Source organism: Colletes latitarsis, chromosome 14 (genome assembly GCF_051014445.1).
Source record: "Colletes latitarsis isolate SP2378_abdomen chromosome 14, iyColLati1, whole genome shotgun sequence".
NCBI classification, from domain to species: Eukaryota; Metazoa; Arthropoda; class Insecta; order Hymenoptera; family Colletidae; genus Colletes; species Colletes latitarsis.
This window is the reverse complement of record NC_135147.1, coordinates 26,562,548-26,582,342: the sequence shown is the minus strand read 5'-3', so window position 1 is coordinate 26,582,342 and position 19,795 is coordinate 26,562,548. Positions and strand designations below refer to the sequence as shown.

The window sequence follows — 19,795 nt, the reverse complement described above, 5'->3', positions numbered from 1 at the left end:
TATTCGTAGATTGCCTAATTATTCTGAATAATCTATTCCACGTTAATGGAGCAGCTCCATGGATCGTGTTGATTAATATTTTTAAGCAAAGTAAAAATCTGGGGGAGAAGAGATACCACTTTCTGTTTCTACGTTTTTATCAATTCTGGAATACTGGAGTCCCAGGTTCATTTTTCTCAGATGGAATTTTCAATTTTGATAACACTCAATTATTCGTAGATTGCCTAATTATTCTGAATAATCTATTCCACGTTAATGGAGCAGCTCCATGGGTCGTGTTGAGTTTTATGGGACGTGTTGATTAATATTTTTAAGCAAAGTAAAAATCGAGGGGTAAAAGATACCACTTTCTGTTTTTATATTTTTATCAATTCTGGAATACTGGAGTCCCTGGTTCATTTTTCTTACATGGAATTTTCAATTACAATAGCACTCAATTATTTGTAGATTGCCTAATTATTCTGAGTAATCTATTCCACGTTAATGGAGCAGCTCCATGGGTCGTGTTGAGTTTTATGGGAACGCGTTGATTAATATTTGTGTACAGTAAAAAATATGGAAGGCAGGATGTTATGAGTATGGGTAAGATTGATCCCAGGTCTCGTTATCGGAGCGTTAAATTATAAATGAGCGTCTTGACAGGATATTATCGTTGAAAGGCGGAGGGAAAATGAGCTTCCCTCGTAACGTCGACGAGCCGTGTTAAATGGTTCGCGGTGACACGCAGATACTTGTTGAATACAGGAAAACCGGGGTTCAATAGGTGGTTGATGCGCAACCCCCTGGCGCGAAACGCGCCCTCGAATGTGCTCGCTACCAGGGAAATTCGCGGATCCTATTAGCATATCAATAGATCGTGTAAAAGGAAACACGGGACGAGATTCTTGGCAACGTTTACCATGAATATCGACGATGTAATTTCGACGGTACCAAAACCCCTGCCGTTACTGGGGGGGTGGTTTAAAAAACACGAGACTCGTCGTCATAATTTATTTCCTCTTCAGATTTTATCGTGAAACAGATTAACCCCTTGACCCACGATTTTCAAATAATTTTTCAAACGTGTATAATTTCGTTTAAATTTGTTCGTACAAGAGAAAGAATACCTCGTGAAAATATCTTGATTTTAATGAGACTCGATGAATAGCGAGTAGCCTTACGATTGTGAAATTTAACATCAAAAACTTGCAATGAGTCAGACTCGTCATTGTATGGCGAGGGGTTAAAGGAGTCTCGTAGCTAATTAACCCTCTAAAGTGTGCATATTTGAAGTTTAATCTATTTTACAATTTGTATCTCGTTATTAGCGTCCATCGGTGGTTACGTAATTGTTTTCGAAATGTAATTTGGATCACAGAGGGTCGGTGTGGGGCTCGTGGAACGATTGCTACCGTGCATTACCTAATTAATCGAAACTCTTCTGTATCTTCGATGAATATTTTGGTCGCTGGAACCGTCACTCTGGTCGAAATTCGACGGAATTAGTCGGCCAACGGGACCAACGAGATTGTTAGACGCGCTCATTAGTGGAATCGAGCTCGCGGACGCCGAATAATCGTGGCCAATATTTCCTTCGTGCCGCGTTCGTATTCCGGCGTATTACAGCCGGTAAAATTATTACGGTGTCCCAGAAAATATCGCGCCCTTTAATCACCCGGTTACTATCGAACCCATCAAAATTAAACTCTTCGAGAGCAATGTTTTCTCGTGCCCGCCGCAAATTACAAAATAACTTAAAGATCTCGAGCTTACGATGCTCCCAAAAAGAAAAAGAAAACCATTTAAAAGGACTTCGCGGAATGAATTGTCCGATCTGGCGTGAAACGAATCGATGATTAACGTGGACTTTTCGCATGAATGGCGAGTTAATGGGTTAACGGACGTCATCGGGAGGCTCGTGAGGCCTATCGTGGATCATCTTCCTTGATTCGCGACGCGTTCGATCTATTTAAAGCCGTTGTCGTGGGCGGCGTCGGTGTTTCGCATCGCCGGAGCTGGCTTCATCGCGTCACCGAGCCTTATATCGATAGATCGATCGACTCTGGGGCCGACCAGGTTTCGATAACGATTCCCCCGTACTTCCAGCCACGAATTTCGATCGATCGATCGCTACCCGGACGCGCAAACGCACCCCTTCCTTGCAACTTCTATTTAACCCTCGTCCAGAAGTAATTCGAGTTTACTCACCTCTGGATCCGAGTTATTTTTCCGCGAGAGAAGAGAATTCAATATTTTATGTATTCGTACGAATAGGGTCGCGCGCAATATATAAAAGCGTATCGATGGAACGACGGGGAGGACAGTTTGTACGCGATTGATAATGTTTACGAATACAAATGCAAGGAAAACTGGTCCCTCGTCATCGATTTATTGGGAAAACGAAGCACCCAGGAAAAGTGACCGCATTTTCGACTTATTTTTTCATGTAAATTCGATCGATTTGGGTGTAGTCTGTGTCATAGAATGGCCCCATTTAAATCGAGACGAGTATTTTCGGAACGAGAAGTTCCGAGTGACCAATTCGATCGAAAGAGGAACCGAAAAGTGGACGATAGATCGAAGACAAACGCACCTACGGTCGACCAGCGATCCCCATCGTGATTCCGTACCTAATTGCCAGATTCCCCGGGCACGTTGTTTGTCCCGGAACCGAAGTTCGAAGGGGAACTCGAATGCAGGCACTCGAGGATCCCGTTCGACCGTTTGATCTCATTAGGTATTGCTCGACTCGGCTCGCGAGCGTGTTTAGCCCCCTTTCGAATAATTTACAACGCGCGTCGGTCGGCGTTTTGCATCGAAACGCGCGCTAATAATTCGCTTTGTTCCGCCCTGTCCATTGTTTCGCGTCCTTTTCCCCGGATCGAACGCGATTTGCAACTGATTCACCATTACTCTTTCCCGATTTCACGGTAAAAAAACGAAAATTACTCCCAATTCGGACGATCGTCGCGTTCAACAGACAATTATGAATTCGACGCAAACAATTCCTGGTCGTTAGATCCTTTATAGGATTTCGTAACGATATTTTGAAATTTCGTTCCGTTCTAGGAACAATATTTTGTTTGAAGAGGTAATGAACATGCACCCCGATGTTTCTCAATTATGAGAAAACTTCTTTTCTTTTTCATTTAAGCGAACGTCGATAATTTTAATCTTCCAAGTATCACTTGTTACGCGAACGATGGAAGCTGTACGAGCCGCGTAATGGCGGCAATAAAATCGTACGATTCGAGTCGACTTGATTAACCATCGTTCATCCTCGGAGTCCTCGTTGTCTCTTCGGTCTCTCGAGCAAAATTCACACACGCGTTTCTATCGATCGCGTTTTAAAGCTGCACGAGGCGCTTCAACGCCCAAAACACATCCGTTTCTACGAGTCTCGCCATCCTCGTAGCAATTTATAATCTACATCTTCTTGTTCCCTGCGTATCGCGTCTTTAGTGCCAAAGAATTTTTCTTCCCGGTTAATAAACCATTAATAACAATAATTTCGAACCAAAAGCCTACGAAAAGTATCCTATTAAGAAACAGAGTGAACTTTTTGCACGCTGTGCGTCTACTCCGGGGTCCACACGCACGGAATATCTGGAATAACGTCGATTAACAAATAAATGATAATAATAATAATTTACGGGATCAACCTCCGTCGACGGTTCCAGTTTTAGCGGACTTTTCTTCCCCGCGAAATAATTTTCCCGAGTGTTTCGAGATTAGGTTAATAACAGCGTGTAGCTTCGGGGCTCGCCTTTGTGCCTCCGCGAGATACTTATTTCAACTTCTCTGCGTTAATTTCCTTTTATTCCCCTTTCTTTTCCCGCACAATGCTTCGTGTATTTCTTTGGACGCGCATCTTGGCGCGATAAAGACGTATCGTTATTATAATTTCACTTCGCAATCTCGGGTTGCACCGTGGAAAATTCTGTTTTAACTTCTACCGGAAGGATCGAGCCATCGATTGTCAAAATTGTAAAACCGCGTGTTCGTGAACTGTTCGAATGGAAAGCGTTCAATTCAGTAGAGAAAACAGTGGACAAATCTCTCTTATTAACTAGAAACGATCGCATAGTCGGTCCGCCACGCGATTGGGCGACGCTCAGGATTTGAGGCGCGTCGATATTATTGGACGTGTCATTGGATCGGTCACCATCGCTCTTTTACGCGTAACAGGACGATTCGATCGATGTTAAACGACCATCTCGATAAGAATTATCGCCGATGGAGCGACTGTTATTGCCGCCGGTTTCACGGGCCTCGCGAAAAGCGCGAGCATTCGACGATATTTTATCCCCAATGGTTGAATAAATTCGAATCACGAGAAGCACCGCGGGCTCCCAACCGGCGATCTTTCACGATCTCCAGAGCCTCTGGATCTCCCTTTTGCTCTAGCGTCTTTGTTTCGTTTCAAGGTTAATGGTCGAGGACTAAAAAGTATGAAATTTCACGATTCAGAGACGAATACACGTACGATAATACTGGGAAATGTTCGTTGAATTTTTCTGCGATCGTAGAATTGGAATATTCGACCGACGAGGATTGAATTCTGTCTGGAATTGCATCCCCTGAGTCTACGTATTACTTTTCTGTATTAAACATTTATAGAGATGTGATTCTTATTGGGTAAACATAATTGAATTAATGGAGATTCGAGGAGTAGCTTGTACCGAAAAATAGATCGTATTTTTATGAGTATTTCTGTTCAGAAATATAAGGGCAGCTTTGTCATAGTCGTAAAAGAGCATAGCTACACACAGTCGTAGGTAGAGCTTCAACTTCTTAGCTTTGAAAACTGTTATTAATGGGCACACCGGTCGTAGAAGAGTCGTGATACACGAGACGCTGAACCAGAAACGAAAAAGTAAGATACGGAGAAGAAATCCATAAATTCTAACAAATACTCGACCAAAGCATTTTTAGGAGAAAGAAAAATTTGAATTGCAAGGAGCGTGGATCGTGCTGGGTCAGACAATGCAGTTATTCTCGACGGTGCAAACAATTACTCGTCACTGGGTATATTTTACTCGCTTTAAACAATAATTGGTACTCGTGTCTCTTTCATACGTTCCTTTGAAATCGAAATTTCTACTTGCAAAGTGCCTCAATGTTTCTATGGGATTTTAAGTAGTAAACTATATTGAGTCAGACTTGATAATAAGGCTTCGAGAGACGAAATTGTTAGACATGCACAATTTAATTTATTCTTGCTATCATGTTCCCCTTAGAGAATAATTGATGCTAGTTTCTGTTTTTATAAGTTTCCTTGAAATCGAAATTTTTACTTGGAAAGTGCCTCAATGTTTTTGTGGGATTTTAAGCAGTAAACTATATTGAATCAGACTTGATAATAAGGCTTCGAGAGACGAAATTGTTCACAATTTAATTTATTCTTGCTATCATGTTCCCCTTAGAGAATAATTGATGCTAGTTTCTGTTTTTATAAGTTTCCTTGAAATCGAAATTTCTACTTGAAAAGTGTCTCAATGTTTCTATGGGATTTTAAGCAGTAAATTATATTGAGTCAGACTTGATAATAAGGCTTCGTGAGACGAAATTGTTCACAATTTAATTTATTCTTGCTATCATGTTCCCCTTAGAGAATAATTGATGCTAGTTTTTATTTTCATAAGTTTCCTTGAAATCGAAATTTCTACTTGAAATGTGCCTCAATGTTTCTATGGGATTTTAAGCAGTAAACTATATTGAATCAGACTTGATAATAAGACTTCGTGAGACGAAATTGTTAGACATGCACAATTTAATTTATTCTTGCTATCATGTTTCCCTTAAAGAATAATTGATGCTAGTTTTTGTTTTGATAAGTTTCCTTGAAATCGAAATTTCTACTTGAAAAGTGCCTCAATGTTTCTATGGGATTTTAAGTAGTAAACTATATTGAATCAGACTTGATAATAAGGCTTCGTGAGACGAAATTGTTAGACATGCACAATTTAATTTATTCTTGCTATCATGTTTCCCTTAAAGAATAATTGATGCTAGTTTTTGTTTTGATAAGTTTCCTTGAAATCGAAATTTCTACTTGAAAAGTGCCTCAATGTTTCTATGGGATTTTAAGTAGTAGTAAACTATATTGGGCCAGACGTGAAAATTGATCAACACCAATCGCGTTTAATTGATTTTATATCTTACGGGGTGTCCTGGAATTGATGAAAATTAAAATGATCGCCGAGAAATGTCCCTCGTCGGTTGATTCATCCCCCCAAAGATCACGAAAGCGATAGTATAAGATAGATAGGGGGATGAAAGATCAGTCCTGAAAGGGATAACCGTGGGGTAATTATTCGATTTCCCAGGACACTCTGACTTTACGGAGGATCCTTAAAATCAAAATTTCCACTCTTATACATTCATCAATCTATTCTTAAAGAATCGTAGTACGTCACTACTCAAAAACAATATTTTTCTAAGGAGAAACTAGAGAGAATCAGACGTTCCAAGGATCCTGAGACCTCAGACACTCGTCGCAATTTTTCTTTCTCCCAGAAATTCCCCCAAAAAAATGACTCGATCCTGTGATCCTGTGATCCTGCGAACCTTTGTCCTATCATCGAGGGACGATCGAAACAGGAAGAGAAATACGAATAAAAAGGGATGATTTTCGATTAATCGTAAGGAATAACCGCGTAGACGGCGTACCTGTTACGCCGTCGGGGCGTCCCTTTCCCGCGTCGTCCTTCGAGCGACGCTCCTGCGGACGATGGATGCTCGTCTTTGGTATGTAAACACCAGGGTGAACGTACAGAGGTCCGACGGAAGGGACTATAGCGAACGAACGAACGGCGGAAGAATGATCGTACCGGTTCGTGTAACGCGTCTGCACTGTCGGACGGACGCGACCGTTCGCGTCACGACGCCGCTCTGACGGACGCCGGCGTCTCGTCGCCTCGACCCGGCCGTACCAGGCCTTGCACCCTCTCCTGATACCCCTTCAGCGGGAATCTCCTCCCTCGGTGCGTGGGCGCAGGCGCAGGTAGGCGCCGCGACGCCTGAACGTCGTCCAAGTGCACCTACACGACCAAGACTCGCCGGGAAGGTGGATGACGTGGGCCACGACGTGTGGGTGCACCGGGACGTAATTGACGCGCCGTGAGATTGATAATGCTCTATCGGGACAGAAATACAGCGAACGAGTTCGAGGCATTCGATGCCTGGCCAATTAACCGCTTACGAGACCCAAGTTTCGCCATCGAGCTCGAGATATCCTCGTTTCCACCATTTCTGTTCGATCTTTCGAACTTTGGAACACATTTTTACACACGTGGAGAAAATTCCGAGACGTCCTGTTTATTCTTTGGGAAACTAAACCGCTTTGAAATTAGTATTTCTTGAACTCTACCATGATGTAAACAAAGCGTTGGAACACTTGGAAGAAATGTATAGAAAACGTGTGGGGTTCAACACGGTAGAAGAGTTGTTTTATACGAGCTAATTTTAGTAATTTTCTCGGGCTAGAATCGGAATTTCTACCACTGTGTAATACCTAATGTGTTGAATAAACGTTCAGAGTAGAGGGAAGGAGTCTTTTGCATGAATCCGGGGCAGAAATTCAGTCCTAAGGACGGAGATTATTGCACTGGAGAACCTAATGGAGCTGGAATCCTGCAACGATACGAGGCGCATTGGAAAGTATCTATTTATCATTCTATATCGTCGTTTCGGTACACACAGCTGCGGTTATCGAATAAATAGCACGCCGCGAGATTGATAACGCTGTAATCGGACTAGGGACGAGTGATACGTTCGACATCGCGCGAAACAATAATTTTCTGTTCCATTCAAGAGCCCGATATCGTTTTCGCTATTTATGTTTATTCGGTACGGGCGATTCGTGTACTCTCGCGGCCAGCTTTATCGGTCGATCCTCATCGGCCTCAGCTTGAGATGGAAATTGCTACTACGCTCTCGAGGATACCAATTTTATCGCTCGAAACGTGGACCGGAGATTTTTCATCTCAGAATTAATACACAACTCCGTGGAGTAATTAATTTAACGCGATGATTAATAGAAAATTTCAGAGCCAGCTTAGCTGTACCACCCACGCACTTTTGTTTAAGCTTCCTCGTCGAAATTTGTATTACATACTGTTTATCTTCGCCTAGCTCGACCAAGTATCATCCTCCAGAGAAGGTGAAGTTGATCACTATTATTTCCTCCGAAGAAACGTACTTCTCGTGTGTTCCTTTTCTGCCGTAGAGACGTTAACTAATAAAAAGAGGCAAGTAAAATTGCAATACTTTATTACCTAAATGTAAGGGCTCGTAAAGCGTAGGCGATAAGGTCACGATAACTAAGTAGCAACCAAGGCCAATCATTTCGCGTTTTTACGTCGCGTTCGCACTTTCATGGAGCGTTTTTTTCTCGCGTCTAAGAGCCAATCCGAAACCCTGACCATACTTAAATCGTTGTAATTCTCGTCTGGCACCGCTATGAGTCTAACCAGCCGTAATAAAGCGTGACTTAAGAGTCGACAAGTTGCTACTTTTACGGGAATTTTTATAAAACTTCTGCCCTTGATCCTCCAACGACAAACTCCGTGGTTTTGATATTTGTTTCCGCTTCTAAACTTTTTAATTCGCACGGCATTAATTATCTACGACCCCGTTTCTGACCGTCATCTGACGTGCAACAAGTGCTCGCCCAGCTTCTTGCCTTTCGTCAGACCGATCGAGGAAACTTTTAATTCAAAACGTGGTCTTTGATCTTTCGAAACGGGACTTCTTTTCTACTATTTCAATTTTTGATTAAAAAAGAATTGCATTCGTTTTGAAATCATTTAAAATATTGAATTCGTTCGTGCCCCTGAGAACTTTATTAATTTAAAAAATTTGGTAAAACGTATTTAGCCTTCGACTCTACGCAGACAGTAGATGGAATATAGTTCTTTAAATTCGTCCCTTACAGTTGTTTTCCACTGTTCCCCTTTAATTAAATTTCAACGTCTCCGTTTCTAGCCATTAGACAGCTGATATTAAAATCTTCTCCGTTGCCGAGTTAGACAAACGTCCGAGGCTCTGCTGGTACAGTCCCCCAGAAACGCAATAATTTTCAGCTCTCGGTATCAAAGTGCGCTTTAATAAGTAGAAACTCCGAAGAGCAAATTAAATATTCTCTCGAAAATTCGTTAAGAAATTCCGCTCGAAGGAATCGCCCTTTACTGTTGCTTTCGTTCTATTTATTTAAATTTCAACGGGTTCCTTTCTCGTCGTTAAACAGTGGATATTGAAATTTCCCGTAGAGTTCGAAAAACTTGCGAAGGAGGCTATCGAGCGGGGCATCAGAATTTTTGAACTTATAACGAGGTTCTTTCGAATATTCCATAAAAAAATCGTTTCGCGTTGTCGCGAAGTGTACGAACGCTCAGGGGTTGAAATGATCTTTATCATATAAGGTGAAAGGTATCGCGAATGGCGTGGGTAAAACGATGAAACGCGTTGCGTGGTTCTCTGGTAATGTCGTACCATCCATATTTGCTTAAATTTAACGATGCCCACGCGCTGGAAACGCAAGGGCCGATTATATTGCCGGTAAAAGTCACATTTAATAACGTTCGACGTTATTAAACCGCCTTCCTACTTGTTGATTAAAAAAATTCTTTCACAACGGTCCTCCGGTTTCGCGCGCGCAAAGAGGAACCCGTATTATTTCCATTTTCTTTCGCGAAATGAATCTGTCGGCCCACCTGCAGCCACTCCCGGGGTTACCAATAAACCGGGGAACTCTGTACTCTCTTTTCCGTATCGCGAACAAGGCTTCGAGAACTGCTTCATTAAAGCTCTCCCGAAGCCGCAGGTATTCAGCCCCTTCCAACCCTTCTTTCTCCCTTGTTTTCGCGCTCGAACGACAAGCAACCTTTCTCTCAAGCCCACCAAAAACTAGTAAACGTTACTTTTCGACATTTCCAAAGGACCCAACGACGTCGACACACGGAATAACATTTATTATTTCGTCCAAAGTCGATGAAACGCAACGAAAAAGAAATATTTCTCGAAAAGTTTCATCGAACCCTAATGCTGTAAAAAAATATCACTTCACAAATGGAAGACGAAATTTCACGGACTTTGTGTTGTTTGCTCGTCAGATTGGATTATTAAATTTTAATATCTAGAATTTTACGTTCTGGCGCAAATTGCGTTACAGCTTTCGACGTAGACGCATCCCTCAATATCCTAATTGCGTCAGACCAAAGGGAACGTAAGCGTCGAAAACGTAAGCCGCTCCAGTCATCGGATCTTCGCCCAGAGATTATTATTACGTTGGCTTTGCCATTGGTTTACTGCGATGATTCAGTCGGTGGGCTTAAAACGCCCACGAATGGACCCGCCCTCGCATTCAAATTCACTCCGGTTGCATTATTCGGTTTCTAGAATTGCTTTCCAACTTCCTTCGCGTTTCGAAAACTCGCGGGGATAAATATTGAACGCATTATACGAGTACACATTATGCGCGAGAATAGAATATTTTATACGTCAAAGTGAATTTTCTATACAATACACACGACGAATTGCGTCCGCCATTATGGATGCAACTAAAAGGAAGAATAAAAGCTAATATAATATTTTTAAACAGAAATACGAAATACGGAGATTCTCCAGGAGCTTTCAAGAACTTTTCCAAGTTTGAAACTCGCGATTTTACAAATTTTCTATACCATAATAGAGACTAGGAATTGTGTCCATTATGGATGCAACTAGAAGGGAGAATAAAAGCTTATACAGGGTGTTCGGCCACCCCTGGGAAAAATTTTAATGAGAGTTTCTAGAGACCAAAATAAGACGAATATCAAGAATACCAATTACTTGGTATGGAAAAATTATTTTCGGCTGCAGGGACCAATTATAATCATTTTTGGTGAATACACGTATGCCCGAAATCCTACCCCCCTTCGAGAAAAAAATTCGGAAAGGTGTGAAATTTTTCGAAGGAAAAAAAAAATTTTCAAATCGTTCTAAAAAAATTATTATTAGTTGCAGGGGTCAATTACAATCATTTTTGGTCAATAGACATACCCTCGAAATCCTATCCACTTTCGAGAAAAAAATTCCGTACCGAAAATGTCTGACCATATATTGATATGTTTCACTGGAATTTGACGACGGAAAAAAAATACTTCAAATCGTTCTGAAAAAATTATTTTCGGCTGCGGGGGTCAATTACAATAATTTTTGGTCAATAGACCTACCCCCGAAATACTACCCAGTTTCTATAAAAAAATTCAGTAAGGTCGGAACTTTAAACGTTAATAACTTTTTAACGAAGTTTCTATCAACAAACTAGTATTCTTGATGTTCGTCTTATTTTGGTCTCTAGAATCTCTCATTAAAATTTTTTCCAGGGGTGACTGAACACCCTGTATAATATTATTAAAAAGAAATACGAAATATGGAGGTTCTCCAGGAGCTTTCAAGAACTTTTCCAAGCTCGAAACTCGCGATTTTACAAATTTTCTATACCGCAATAGAGACTAGGAATTGTGTCCATTATGGATGCAACTAAAAGAGAGAATAAAAGCTTATATAATATTATTAAACAGAAATACGAAGTATGGAGGTTCTCCAGGAGCTTTCAAGAACTTTTCCAAGCTCGAAACTCGCGATTTTACAAATTTTCTATACCACAATAGAGACTAGGAATTGCGTCCATTATGGATGCAACTAAAAGGGAGAATAAAAGCTTATATAATATTATTAAACAGAAATACGAAATATGGAGGTTCTCCAGAAGTTTTCAAGAACTTTTCCAAGTTCGAAACTCGCGATTTTACAAATTTTCTATACCACAATAGAGACTAGGAATTGCGTCCATTATGGATGCAACTAAAAGGGAGAATAAAAGTTTATATAATATTATTAAACAGAAATACGAAGTATGGAGGTTCTCTAGGAGCTTTCAAGAACTTTTCGAGGCTCGAAATTCGCGATTTGACGAAACAGCTGGCGCAGAAAGCGTTTGTGGATGCAGCAAGACTGCGGACCAGGGGGATGTAAAACGGATCCGAGGGGATGAAGCTTAATACCTTTCGTGCACGCGATGTTATCTTTGTCGCGGGATTTGCTAGCGCGGGGAACGTCATCCAAGAACCGTGCACTTGTTCTTGGCTCCAGTAAGTATTCCACGCGAATACAAAACTACATAAATATCAAACTCGAACTTGGAACTATGGGCTTTGTATCACTTTCAAGAACACTGTCGACGCTAGTGTCGAACTTTACAAACGTAATAATTAAAGTACAAACGAGTGGAATTAATTCTTGCAACAAGCAGAAGCTCGATGACAAAGTGACGAATTCAGCTTGCACTTATCATCCCCAATATTAATGCGGAAACATTTACTTCGGAGGAAGTGCGGATGAGGTCGTAGTTCACAGAGAACACCCGAACGTTACGCGTGCTTCTAAGCTCTGTACGATGTACTTGCCCCGAGTAGAAAATAAATTTCTTGCACTCGAGTTTAAGCCTCCTCTGTGCGAAGGAAAATTAGCTGTCCCCGTAAATACGAGTGGAACGGGAACTCCCCGGTCAGACGTTTATTCGCGCGACGTATTTACGATAAAGTAGACAGCGGACACGCGTGAAAGCGAAAAACTGGAATTCCGTCTCGCCCGGGAACCCCCGGAAGCCGCGGTTGTCTTCGAAAGAAGAAATTTTTCCAATAAAAGCAACGCGCGAAGCTTATCGCGGTCTCCTCTGCATTTTTACGCGCTGCACACGAACGGAACGCATCCACGGGGTGTCTCGCGAAACACAGCGCGACGCAGCGTTTAAAAAAATGCACAAAGAAGAAAATCCGCGAGAAATTTCTCGAGGGGGAAAAAAGTTCCGTCTCGTTCGGGCATTGTTATCGCGACGGATCGGTTCTCCATTTTGTTTCGCGTCGAAGATTCTCATCCCCGATTCTTTCTATATTCACAGCCTGTGTTGCTGCGTTGAAAGGACCCCCGACAGAGAGATTCTCCTTACTTTACCGAGCTCGTCCGTATCAATCTTTCATACGACTCGCAAACCTCTCGTCTGCTCGTAATTTCCGCACCGCTTCGAAATTTTATGCCTCGTTCTCTTATTTAGCAACCCATTATTACAGTTCGATGTTTCGACAAATATTTCTTCGATACGAGACTCTGATTAACTTCTCTTAGAGATCCCTTCGATTTCGAGGGGTGAAACATAGTCTCAAAGGAATTTCTACTATTCTCTGCGACTATTTCTCTATTAAGGACGACGTAATAAAACGTTGGAAGCCGCAGAAACTTCATAACTGTAAAATACCTTTTAGGACCTTGATCCCTAGCACATGTAAGTACCATAAACCCACTGCGGAAGGTCCCCAAGAATTTTTATTCTTTATTACGAAATAAAATTAACTCTTAGCGCAACTGGCAGAGGCTTTGCCATCTCTGGAGCGTCTTCGGAAAGTTCCCTGTCCTACCGAATCTCCTCGACTGTGCCCAAATCCCCGGTCGCTCGAGTTCCATCTTTATTCCAGAGAAAAGTAACGTCAAATCATAAGAATAGGGATCATCCCCGGAACGAAGACGTCGCTCGAGAATAACGGAGATTTGGCCCGGTTACAAATATCGAGAATCGCGTTAAGCACCACGCGGTAGAAGGACTTTCTAAATGTTTTACAATAACGCCGGAATTATTTCGGGGAGGACGACGCGACCACACCGTGGAAACATTAACTTCGTTCGTAGAAAGGACATTTTCCGCCACGCCAAACACTCTGAACGAGAACCAAAACTTTCTCCTGCGGCGAACACAATCTCTGCAGCAAACCGACGCACGCAGAAACGTACGAAACGCGGACAAAATGAAGCGAAATGGCATTTTTCAAACGAGTATTGTTTATAGGAATTGCTATATCATTAGTCAGTAGTTCAAGGCACAAGGAATCATCAAAATTAACGAGAAAACCTGAGTACAAACTTGTTGAATCGTAGTTTTATGTCAACTTTTATTGATTCGAAGTCTGTCTTTAACGTGGATACTTTGGAACACTGTTTTTATTCAAAATGGTACTTCTGTGATTGTATATTGAGATAATAGCATAAGTATTTACTGTTACCATTAATATTAACTATTATAAGTGGTCTTTTACACATACTTTATACATTAAACCAATACCTGTTCTACATAGTTATGGTTTAAGCGTTTGTTTCTCAATCGTATTATATTGTGCAATAATATCTTAAATTAGCGATCCCAAAAAACTCTGATCTGCTAATCAAAGATCGATTTCGTACATCATCTGCGTTTTGGTCACTTTTGCACATTTTTCTTCTTGATCGATAACTCGATGAGAATATTTGACTGCGTATCTATTCGAGAGAAATTATTTTCCAAATTTGGATCGCAGCAGGTTCTGTACGAGGCTTCTGAGCGTTTCGAGCGTAATTAGCGAATTAATTCCGTCGATATCCCACAGAGTCGTAGTATTTCGCGGAATTTCAATAATCCAGCGAGTCTTTCGGGATTTCCAATTTCCCGCGGGAGAGGCCCGGCGACGGAGGGGTCACGGAGGTGAAAAAAGGGGAGAAAACGCCGGAATAGGGAAATTCTAGGCCGGGATATTGCGAGATGACGCGGACCGTCGCGCCGATTTCTCCACGTAAATTCCGTCTTTCGCCTCCTTCCGCCTTCCCAGCGTCGAGTTTCAATATTTTCTGCCCGTTACATCGCCGCCATTCGACGTATCCGCGAAGTTATCTCGTAGAATTAATTTTTCAAATACGGTACGTGGCCACCATCGATGTGCAAATGTATTTCATACTTTCACGAAGTCGAAAGATGTTTACCTTTTGTTCAAGAATTCAAGGGCCAAATTGAATTTTAGATTCTGTTGTAAATAATTCGAAACAATTTTTCATTTCCAACAAATTCAAATATGAAGGGAGTTTGCCATTTTGAATACCACATTTTTCACATCGAAATTAAGAATATACGATTATTTTTATTTGAAATGAAATATTTCCACGATGTTGGATTAAAAGTTTGTTCCATCATTTGGTAATTCTTTTACGAACGTAAGATTGTTCGATCGAAGCGTTCGAGGGCCAAATTGAATTTTAGATTCCATTGTAAATAATTCGAGGCAATTTTTCATTTCGAATAAATTCAAATATGAGGAGAGTTTGCCATTTTGAATACCACATTTTTCACATCGAAATTAAGAATATACGATTACTTTTATTTGAAATGAAACATTTCCACGATGTTGGATTAAAAGTAGGTTTGTTCCATCATTTGGTAATTCTTTTATGAACGTAAGATCGTTCGATCGAAGCGTTCGAGGGCGAAATTGAAAGAGCGGTGGCCTTTTTAGCGCAACGAAGTGTGTTTAAACGGCGCGATTGCTCTCAATTTAGAAATTGTTCTCGATTAAATCGTCCGTCCGGCGGAATTACTTTTATGGTCGAGGTTATGCGTTCCGTTTAAACGGAAACGCTGGTTATCGAGACTCGAGCGTGCCCGCGGAACGACGCGACAGTCGATTCCGTTCCCAGCCGTATCGCGTTTCGCGGTTTTTTGCGTGATGCAGGGGCTTGCATTATACAACCGGCGAAAATAAAACACCGGAGAAATATTCGGTGGCAGAGATAGACAGTATCGTGTTCGAGGGAGCCTTTAAAAAATATCCCCTTTTTCCCGGTGGCTCGAAAATTGGCCCTCTTATCGGTTACATCGATTCAAATGGCGTCGCTGGGCGAGAAAAAAACCACCTAATGTCGACCGGACGCTTCCTGGTCCTCGATCATTGCTCGGATCTCTGCCAAAGATTACCTCCTTTGCAGTGGAAATTTAAACGCGATTATTAGACGTCAGCCACGATGGAACCTTCGATCCTTTTGATATTGAAAAGCACAGACTTCTTATTCGATATATTATTCGACATCTTCTGTTATTAATAAATGCAGGGCTTTCGAAATCTCGATTTTAATTTTAATGGGACATTCTGGAGGCCAAAATAAGACAAAAATCAAGGACACTAATTTGTTGATTGAAGCTTCGTTAAAAAGTTATAGAGCCATCTCCTGCCACACAATATATTTTCGGTAAAGAATTTTTTTCTCGAAAACACGTAGGATTTCGGGGGTACATCTATTCACTAAAAATGCTTGTAATTGACCCCAGCGACTAATAATAATTTTTTTAGGTCGATTTGAAAAATTTTTTTTTCGCCGAAAAATTTCAGGGAAACATATCAATATATGGTCAGACATTACATTTTCGGTAAGGAATTTTTTTCTCGAAAGTGCGTAGGAATTCGGTGGTATGTCTATCGACCAAAAATGATTGTAATTGACCCCTGCGACCAAATATAATTTTTTTAAATCAATTTAAAAATTTTTTTTTTCGACGAAAAATTTAGGCACCTATTCGAATTTTTTTCTCGAAAGTGGATAGGAATTCGTAGGTATGTCTATCCACCAAAAATGATTGTAATTGACCCCTGCAACTAATAATATTTTTTTTAGTATGATTTGAAATTTTTTAATTTCGTCTAAAAATTTCAGTACCTAAACGAATTTTTTTCTCGAAAGTGGGTAGGATTTCGAGGGTATGTCTATTCACCAAAAATGATTGTAATTGACCCCTGCAACCAAATATAATTTTTTTAAATCAATTTAAAAAATTTTTTTTTCGCCGAAAAATTTAGGCACCTATTCGAATTTTTTTCTCGAAAGTGGATAGGAATTCGTAGGTATGTCTATCCACCAAAAATGATTGTAATTGACCCCTGCAACTAATAATAATTTTTTTAGTATGATTTGAAATTTTTTAATTTCGTCTAAAAATTTCAGTACCTAAACAAATTTTTTTCTCGAAAGTGGGTAGGATTTCGAGGGTAGGTCTATTCACCAAAAATGATTGTAATTGACCCCCACAACTGAAAAAAATTTTTCCGTGAATGATTTGAAACTTTCAATTTACTTTTTTAATAACTTTTTAACGAAGCGTCAATCAAGAAATTGATATTCTTGATTTTCAATCTCCCGTTAAAATTTTTGCCAGTAGTGGCCGAATAGCCTCTATAAAAGTATCTCGCTACGTTTTAATTTTGGATCGCCCCAGTGTCGATCTCAAGGGTTAATATTTTGGCCAATTCGTAATTTATGTTCCACGGAAAGTCGCGCCGCGGTAGATAGGAATCGCGAGCACGAATTTGAATTTCAAAATTTCGTCGAACGAGAAATCGGGCACGATCGTGAATATTAAAAATTTCCCGGGCGTCCGCGGAGCGTTAAACCAATGGGCGGTGTGCTGGTTTCCGGTCAAAGGTGCGCAAACAAAGGCGCGTGGAAATGAAAACCGAAAAGCAACCAAGTACCGTCGGGCGGCGAACCGACAAAGAGAGAGGTCTGGTCTATTCAAGAAAAGGAAATACAATATTTCAACCGTTGCGTGTTATACGCCGTTGTTTCTTTGTTTGGTGAAAATAGCCCGCGGACCAACCACGAATCTCTCGTTCAAGTTTCCGCAGAAACTTGGGGTTAGCAATTTCAATACATCGTTCGAAAATTTTGGGAATATTCGAACTCGATGTGTACGGGTAGAAAATGAATATTTTCTCCTATAATGATTTTTTTATCCCCTCGCTCTTCCCCACCCCTGGATAAGAAGTTTCGTTGCGTCGATCCGGCGAGAAAGATTCCAGATACGGTGAAACTCCATTTATCCCGATCCCATCGGGGGACAAACAGTTCACATAATTGGAAATATAAGAGTTCATTAATTCTCCCCCACCGTCTATCGATTTTTCGTTCGACTAAACGGGGTTCGGATAAGTGGATTCATACAGGAGTTCGGTTAATTGGACACCGAGTAGAAATCGATAAATTGGGGTTGAGAGAAACAGAGTTTCAAGACGAAATACACGGTATCTATCGGTTAAGGGTTGAAAAATACAGAAGAGGGCTTCTATGGAATAAAATGAACTGGTATATCCACCGAATGCTAAAGTTTAAAATTTATGCTTGGACATCGTGGTAAGTTTTGTGGATAAGCGACGACACGACGTCGTTCGAGGGTGAGAATATATCGAGGGTGGCCCGAGATTGGATGGTAGCCGTGACGAAATCTGTTCTCGTAAGCCTCCCCGATTCGTACGGGACGAGTCATAAAAATTTATGTCGCCTCTGGCGATATGGAGAATATTCTAAACACGGGACAACTAGCGAGGAATATAAAGCACTATGGTGATTGAATTCTGGAAAATGTCGCGTTATGAGTCGCGGGGATCCCAACTGACGTTTCGATTATGTGGCTCGAAGGATAAACAAGACGTAAAAATTTCTACCCTGTCGTCCATTAAACGAGAAAAAGTCAGTTCTAGGGCTATTAAATTCTCGTAAATATTATATTAAAGAAAAACAGTAAAATATCGTAACGTTTCCAACCCCGTTTGATTACTTTTTTCTCCATGTTTTGATGTTGCAAACTATTCAAATCCAGTTTCGATTATGTGGATAAAAGGACAAACACGACATAAAAATTTCTACCCTGTCGTCAATTAAATAGGAAAAGTTCCAGAATCATTATTATTCGAGGAGTGTATATACAGGGTGTTCGAACACCCCTGGGAAACATTTTAAAAAACTTCGTTAAAAAATTATTAACAATTAAATTAAAAATTTCAAATCGTTCTGGAAAAATTATTTTCGGTTGCGGGGGTCAATTACAATCATTTTTGGTCAATAGACATACCCCCGAAATCCTACTCAGTTTCGAGAAAAAAATTCCTTAGAGAAAATATAATGTCTGACCATACCATTGATACGTTTCACTGAATTTTCATACGAATCTTTAAAACGTCATAACTTCTGAACGGATTGGACGATTTTAAAGTTTAAAAAAGCAAACTACGCGTATTTTGCTGGAGAATATGTACAAATCGCAAAAATATTCGAAAAGTTGGTCCTTGACCCCGCAAAATAAGAAAAACCCCATAAAAATGGTCCAATTTTCAAACAGTCGTAACTCCTAGAATTGTGAATATATTTCAATGAAACTTTTTTCTGAGGTAGAGCTTATGAGCACCTACAAAAAAGTATTAAACAACTTTTCTGTAGGGCGCCAAACAAAATTACTAAAAATGAAAAAGGAATTTTTAAGAAAAATCGACAGGGGGTAATACTAATCTTCGAACACTGCATAGTAGAAGAAGAACTGCAGATATTATGTTTGTAAGCAAGTTAATCAAAGATCATATTTCATATTCAACGATTACTCAATTGTTTCCTTTGTATGCACCGCCTAGATATTTAAGAAATCAGTTTCTATCTTACTCTGAAAGTTACCACACAACGTTTGGATCTCAGAATTGTGTAAATAGAACGACTAGTAATGCAAATTTTGTTATTTTTGTTAAATTCACTAATCGATATTGTTTTATTATATAAAATCCTCATCTATAGTTCCTTGCATATCACATCTTCGTACTAAAGGGTTTAATCCTATTAATAAATGAATAATAAAGTAAAGAAAAGCAGTAAAGCATCGAGAAAGTCGAATCGAAATTTGGAACCGTATAACCCCGTTTGATTTGATTTCTCGATTTTTTGGCGTTCCAAAGTATTAAAATCCAGTTCCTCCGTTCCGCGAGGGATGTTTTATCGCGTCGTTCCGCAGATACCGGTGGCATTCATAGTATTAAATTCCAGATACGCAGGAGCTGTTCGCGTTATTTCTAATGTAACGACGTTGCACGGTTCGCAGTATTCGATAAAGGGCGACCCGGTATCTTTTATATTGCGCGCCTCCTGACCGCCGAAATTTCGCGAT

At 40.5% G+C, this 19,795-nt stretch overlaps 1 protein-coding gene across 1 annotated transcript in view; it reads right to left on the bottom strand.

Annotated features, from left to right (window-relative positions):
* LOC143350094 (uncharacterized) overlaps positions 1-6,863 on the bottom strand; it is a 113,362-nt gene extending 106,499 nt beyond the window's left edge. Inside the window, exon 1 of the mRNA XM_076781913.1 lies at positions 6,652-6,863. The gene's annotated coding sequence lies outside the window, so the exon portion shown is untranslated. The remainder of the gene's footprint in view (positions 1-6,651) is intronic.
* Positions 6,864-19,795: the final 12,932 nt, after the last annotated feature.